Below are 7881 nucleotides of genomic sequence, written 5' to 3'. Positions count from 1 at the left end.
CTTTCATGCTGAGGCCTCTCTGCTGGGGTCCTCAGTCCTCTGTGTCAGCTCCCCAGTCTTTTGCAATCTTGCTGCACATTATTCTTAGAGAGTAAGCAAAGTTTTAAATCAAACCACAGCTTGGGAAGCTGCCAAGTCAGCTGTAGCACTACGAGGTAATATACCCCCACTGTGTCGCAAAATAATTGATTTCTGGATAGCTCATTATATTTCCTCTAAATTAGCAAGATTTAAAGGTGACCTAAAACAAACTAATAAATACATCCTTTGGAAATAATATACCAAATCCACAGCCAGATTATTACCAGTCAGTTAACATATCGCTACATTGAAACGTTTTCCTCCTTACTGAAAGTCTATACATTCCTACCATCTAATAAACTAGCTATTTGATGAGAAAGTCTTTGTGCATATGTCTAAGCATAAACTTAAATATAAATATTTAATAAACTTTGAGAAATACCACATAACATAATAAAAAGCCTTTTTTTTTTTTTTTTTGAGCATTATAGCCCTTTTTCCTCTGCCACATCAAACAATATAGTTTTTGTTCAGTCAAACCCAGGTTTCCCATGTGAGGTGAAAGGAGGGAACGTGATTGTTTTACTTGGAAACATACATTGCCCGTTTCATTGGTTCTTTAAGTGCTGTGCTCCCTACTTCAGTACTGGGAGTCATTAACAGTTTCTCAAAAGGTACACATATTAGAACTTCCTGACTAGATGCTTTGTTATTTTTGCTCATTTCCTTAATCACTTAACCTTTAGCCATAGAGCACTCTGTCACCGTAACATGCTGACTACTGAGTGCATGGAATGTTTTACCATAGCTCCTTCAACCACTGGTTGGGAGTCTTAAGAATTCATTACATCAAAGATTTTATTTTTTTTTCAATTGGTAAATAAATTAACCATTTTTTTTTTATTTTTTGGAAGAATAGTGTGAAAACTTCCAATGTGTTTCAAAATTAGAAAACTCAGTCACAAAGTTGGCTTTATATAGACTAAGTTTCTTGGTGGTTTTGAGCCTAATATTATTTTAAATTAATTTTATTGTTAAATTTGTACTTATAATGGTATAAATGCATGCCGATCCATTTTAAGTGGCCAATTATATAGATAAATCACATCAAACGATAAAGTGGATTGTTTGGAATATATATTCAAATAAATCATGTTTTCTTATCTAACTATTTTGAGGTAAATTAAATAGCATATTACTTGCTAAAAGCGAGTAAAGGTGAAGAAACACTTTCCTTAATATTTTAAAACGTCTTAAAATAGTATAAAATGAAATTAAAATACACATTTAAAAATAGATCTCTTATATTTTAAATTAATTTCTTAGAAAAATAATTTCTCAAGCATATAACATATAAGCATAAGGATATTGTTTTATAATTCTTCAGAATTGTGAGGTTATATTTAGAATATATTTAGAATATTTATATTTGGAATCATTTTGAGATTTCTACATTTATAAATGTAGAAAATGCCTGTTTCAATAAACTCTGGCTCTCACTGCTTTTGTGTTACAAGTGGCAGGATTCTCTTGTGAAAGTCAGATACATTAAGTAGTAAACTACATACTGCTTTGGTTTAAGTTGAGATGGGAGAATCAGCAGCCTTGCGCTGAGCTGTGCCACTCTTCCCGACCTGCTCCCACAGGGTTCTCTGTGAAAAGTTTGAAAACCTTGGCAATCCTCCTGCCTTTCAATGCAGAGCACTCCAAACAACCTCTGCCCACACACCCACGTTCTCCTGCCAAATGAAGCTTAATTGTCATTCTTGTACTTGCATATTAGTTGGTCCTGATGTATTTATGGATAAAGCTTTGATTCTAAGTGTACTTATCCCCTAATCCATATTTTGTGTATGTAAGTATATAAAATATATAAAACATATGTAAATAAACATCTTGTTAATGTTTATATATTAAATATTATATGTACAGTGGCCATGCTATATTAAATAAGCATAAATATCATCACTACAAACACTCAACTTAAAATTATGTTTTGCATTCCAAATGTCCATGTGGCAGGGGTGCATTGTTAAACTTGGTTCCCCATCAATTAAATGCTTCTAGTTCTGCCCACTCTTATTAAATCAATTAGAAAAATTCACTTTACATTTGGGTTCATTAGCTTATTAATTGTTCCACTGGGAAGCCTGAAACTCGTTGGCAGGCATCTCACAGACATCCTATATGTAGTTTGCTGCAATACTCTCGATAGAGTCTGCCTTTATCTTTTAGTGCAAATATTTCACTTTGGAGTAGATAAAGTAATTTTTTTTTCCCAAAAAACATAGAGTTAGGAATTATTATTAAAAGTATAGTAAAATTTCAGAGATTTCTAAAAATCTATAGTGGATAAAGACTTTTTAAATTAGAATTGAGTTTAAAACATATTAATACTCATAATTATGTTCATTTGAAAAATATTCATTGAGACTTTCCTGAATGAAAATTATCTAGCTCAGTGCTGTGAGAATTACAAAATTTGATGAGATTAGGATTAATTAGGAGTTAATTAGTCTCAAGTAGTCTAGTGAGGGTTGGGTAGACTTAGGGAGACTTATCTTCCACCAAGAGCATAGCTAGAATAGACACAAGAATTTCTATAGTTAGTTTGACAAAGGTAATTTTACATTATTTCACTATAGTAAATATTAATGGTTATAATAGTATGAATATAGAATGATGTAGTAGCAAATTATAATGATTTTGTTTTTTATATATATTTAGACTAAGAAAGTAAAACTCAAGAAAATAAAATTGGCTCATGGTTGCTGGATTTACACAGGACATTGGGTATACATTTTGGATATCTGATATAGAACTCATATATACAGGAAATGCCATGATCTTTTTACAATTATTTATTGACATAATGAATAAGCATTGCACTTGGTTTAATAAGCATTGTAAAATACCTCACTAGTGGAAGCAATACATACATACAGAAATTATTGTCTTCAAGGCCAATCATGTATTAAATATTATTAATAAAAACAAACAATAAAAGAGATACGATATAATATAGACATTCTGAGTGGTCAGAGACTCTAGATTTGATAGCAATTGAGCTGGGCCCTAAATGATAAGTGGATTTAGGATGAGTAAAGATGACTGTTTTGTGTGTATCTCCTCTAGGAAGGAAACGAAAATCATGTTCTATAGACAGGTACATGGGCAAAAATATATGGCTTCACACATCTTTACATTTTTAAGACCTGAGTTAAAACATGTTTGTGCATATGTAGTTTAAATCAGTAACATCCAATTTTCTTCCCCTCCTTGGGACAAAGCCACAGTAGTTTGGGTTTTAAGATTGGGATTAGTTTAGTAGGCCAGTGCTAAAGTAATTCTGAGATATCATGTTTGTGTTTATCACTTATTATTAATTATTTATGCTTGCAAAGCACACTTGTGTATGTTTACATCCATCTCTTGCAGATATGGAACAAGTGTGACTGCATTGATCTGCATCCTTGTGCTTTGCTACTCTGACAAAACAGATGTTCTCATCAGAGTTGAAGGCTCCTTCCATCAGCCAAATTGATTGCAAGCGACATTTGACAAAGTGGCTAATCAGAGCAGTAGTCAGTTCCCTTTGGTGCAGACACTATCCAATCAGACAGATCCTCCCTGTCCAAGGGGAGACCAAATTAGAAGAAAAGGACCAGAAACTCTCCATCACATTGTTTAATGAGATGAGCTAAAATTCAGAGATTTTTCTATTTAAATATAAGGCCTAACATGAATGTAGAAGACTGCCACATCTTTAACATCCATTCGTACACTCATGTTATATCAACTACATTCTATTAAATTATGTTGTTAGTATACGTACATTGAACAATTTCTATTTTGGCTACTTTTATTCTACAAAGAAGAACATTTTAATACAATATAGTCATGTGGTTAAAAAATAGCCAATTTTAATTTTGCTTATGTTTTCCAAGATATTTGATTATAAAACATGTTGAGGGATAATGGTGTCCACTGAACTGTGGATGGAAAACATCATCCTAACATATTTATTCTTGGTGTTAATAAATTGTCTACCTGGTACACTTCTTTCACATCAATCTAAGCCACATGCTAGGTCTCCTTGACCCCTCCAAAGGCTCAGTCTCTACAATGCCAACAGAGAAAATCTAAGGAATACTACTTCAAAATCTAATGTGCCTCAGTTGTAACTAGCTCTATATTCTAACCCAGGCTCACTAACCTAGTTCCTTCCTGGTGCTTGTGCTTATGTCTAATTCATAAAATTGCAAGTGTCTTCTCTTATTTGTGGCTTTGTTTTGACAGCAGCTCTCATATTTCAGCCTATCCAAGCACATAAGATCTTGTCACGCTCATGCCAGCCCTTCTGGAAACAGGAGACACAAACTCCATGAGCATAATAGGAACTTTGTTTTTCTTATTGATTCTCCAACAACTGTGAATTTTCCTAGTTTGTTGGTGTTGTTGTTGTTTGTTTGCTTTGTTTTGTTTTCTGACACATAGTCACTTATTTATCTTTTGCTGTATGGAGAATCTCCATTCTCTTCCTGTAGCCTTTTCTTCCTGGCTGGGTTTCCGCACTTCCTCTGTAGCCGATTTCACATAAGTACTTGCTTCTATGGGATTTATGTCTGGTTTATATCAACTCCTGTGCTCCCAGTCCTGAGCATCCAACTGAAAAGGAGTTTACTGCATGTCTCCATCATTACGGCCACAAATAACTAAGAGCTGACCTATGAGAGTAATTAGGGGAAAATGGTTTAATACCACTTTGAGTTTAATGAAATTTGCTAACCATAGAAAAGAAATTTGATGGAGATTAAGTTTGATTTTACAGTTTTTTACTTTTTTTTTTTTTTGGTTCAGTGAAAATGTCAGAGAACTATCTTACGAGATGTTTTACTGTCACACAAGTTTCTTTGCTCATTGATATTTACCTGGAGTAGTTTCATTCAGTTTGGGTACTTCTGAGCAAAGATTCTAAAGAAAGTATTTCTTACTGTTTATACATATGCTTATTATGAGTTTGACATAAACCAGTATGTCACACTGTTCTGTGAATGTCAGAATTCTGACACCCAGATCCACAGTTCTCATACTTAAATCATGACTGCCTTATCTTCCTTGACAAAACTGAAAACAAGAAACAAATTTTGTATCTAAGGTATGAAATTAAAATGATGTATTTGACCTTTGCAAAACAGATGTGATATGAAGAGACTAAGACTTAGCAATGCCTCAAAATCTAGTACCTTGACAATAACTAAGAAAAATAATATTGCTCAATGTTCTTCAGGTATTGATAAGTATCTACCTATAAATGAATGTTTAACTTCTCTTCATAATGAAATTACATATAAATACTAAATAATGTCAATCATTTGTTTTCAAAATCATCTCAACATTCATCAAAACATTTTTAGAACAGTTATTAAATTTTTTATTTCTCCTAGTTTTTCTGATGTTAATTCATATAGGTCAGTTCAGCTCAATTCCAGCCTTACCTTTGTAGCCCTCAATTTCCATTTATATATGTGCTGGCCCCCACTTTTCAGGAAGAATGCAGCTTGGAGGCTATGAATAGCTTATAGTTTCCATGCTATTAGTTTCCATGCTAATCTCACCTCTACTCCACACAGGTGAAGAACCCAGAAATTACTAGTCTGCCTATTTGATCCCATGCTCTATGTCTTGAGTGGAAAGAGGCAGTAGGATAAAATGGTTTAAGGTGTAGGCTCTGAGTTCTTGCTTGGATATGTTAGCTCTGCTATTTCCTAGGTGTGTAGTCTTTACAAATTATTTAAATTCTCTAAAACTCAATTTTTCAAAGGCTTCAAAACTAATTTGTAAATGCCCAAATCACTTCTCTGCTTTTAACCCCCCTTTACCTGCAGAATAGTGTATTCCTTATGGTAGAGCATGCAGGGCCTTTCACAATATGGATCCCACCCTGCATCACACACTCACACTCCAGTTAGGCACAATAACTACCAATGATTTGCTATGCAATCTTTAGTAAATTCCTGGCCTCTGTGCCTCAGTTATCACATCCATAAAATCAATGTTCTAATAGCATATACTTTATATGGGTATCACATTCTAAATAATGTCTAACATAAACTCTCAAGAAATGTTAGTTATTAGTGTTATTGTTTTATTAATTTTTGTTACTCTTTCATACTTGTGGTAGGCCTTGTCTAAAACATGGAAGTATATAAACATGGAAGAGTTCCAGGTCCTACAATGTAGGAACAGATAATGCATGATTGTGTAAGACTTTCAGAAGAAACATGAAAACTGGGTCTAGTAATATGACATGATGAATAGCAGCATTACTGATTTATATGGAAGCCAGAGCCATTTCTAGGCAGTAGTATGGCCCTTGTGGGATTGAGAAGGTCAGGGGCTTGGAGCCCCTTTGTTCAAGGTTCCTACACGTAGATTACTCATTGTCAAGGGTTGCTGGATACCTCTGCCAACCAGTAAGGGTCATGAAAGAGACCTTGAAAAGCAGTGCTTGCTCAGCTCTCCGAGCTCCATCACATCCTTGTGATGTTCAATAAAGCTTGTGAGCAGAATGAATCATTGTCTTCGAGTTGTATTTCTCCACAAACCCAGACTAATACCTAGGAAATACCTCTTTAAGCCTTTGCTGCTCCATTTGCCCAAAAGTCCTATCATCCTTGATCTGTCTTTTTCACTTAAATTTCTGTTTGCCTTTATTTTTTTTAACTAAACTAAATATTTAACTTCAATGAAATATACCAAGAGTAAAAATGGATAAAGATATATAGTGTTAAGATGCTCTCCTACTGTTCATTTTAAACTTGTTTAGAAAATGCTATGAATCAGTTCTTTATCCCTGGACAAGTCAATTGCTCTCTGAAGGCCTTAGTCCAGAATGATTTTTTTTCTGTGAAACATCCCTCCTCACCCCTTTCCCCTGACCCCAGATCAAGTATTGCTGTTTATAACACCAATAGCAAGGGCTCTTCCCTTCCAGACCCTCAGGTCTAAGTGTCCTTTAGAGCTTCCAGCTGTGGTCCAGGAACTCTTCCCATTTTTCTGCTTTTTTATATGGGACTATATGAGCTTATCTGAGAGGAATATGTTGTTGTTTTCCTGTTCTATGTGAACATTAATTGAAAAAAAGTTTTCTTTGTTCCTCCTCTTATATTTTCTGTGACATGAAAACAGGAACTCTTATTTTGGCATGCAAACATTATACCAAGTCATTATTACATGAATAATAAACTTATTACTTAATGAGTAAACTGATGAATAAATGAATGGATGTGGTTTATCTAAGCCTTCTTTGCCTTAATATACATAAAAAAAAACATTAAAAATGATAGTGACATGTATACATTTCTTTCACTGCAATTTTATCTTGATCTAAACATTCATTTCCTCTCCAGATAAAGTTCTCTGTCATACTCAAAACTGGCTAAGGACGTTTGTTCAAAACTCAGTTTATATGCAAGCTTAATGTGAGCTAAAATGTCAGTATTATTCATACTGCTCCACTTCATTAAATTCACCTTCCTAGTGACTTGAACTGTGTAAAATTTATTTTTTTTAAAGTCCCCAGATTGTGCCTGTGTCAGCAATGCAGCACCTGTTAGTCATCATGGACCTAATTCACCTCTCGAAGCTATTGCTCAGCATTCTGACAGGCAACGTTTACGGCAGACAAGCTGAAGTTGAAGGGGATGGATATATAAAGAGTGGAACGCAGCCGATCACTCACCTCTGCCAGATTGTACGTGCAAGGCTCTAAGTGTACGAGGTCATGCTGCCAACAGCCACGATGGGAGTGTGGGCTGCAGTGTCCTTAATTGGGTGCGCAAGCTTTGGCATTGCTGT

Source organism: Pteropus medius, unplaced genomic scaffold (genome assembly GCF_902729225.1).
Source record: "Pteropus medius unplaced genomic scaffold, Ma_sr-lr_union100, whole genome shotgun sequence".
NCBI classification, from domain to species: domain Eukaryota; kingdom Metazoa; phylum Chordata; class Mammalia; order Chiroptera; family Pteropodidae; genus Pteropus; species Pteropus medius.
The sequence above is the reverse complement of the archived record's forward strand: the minus strand, read 5'-3'. Positions refer to the sequence as shown.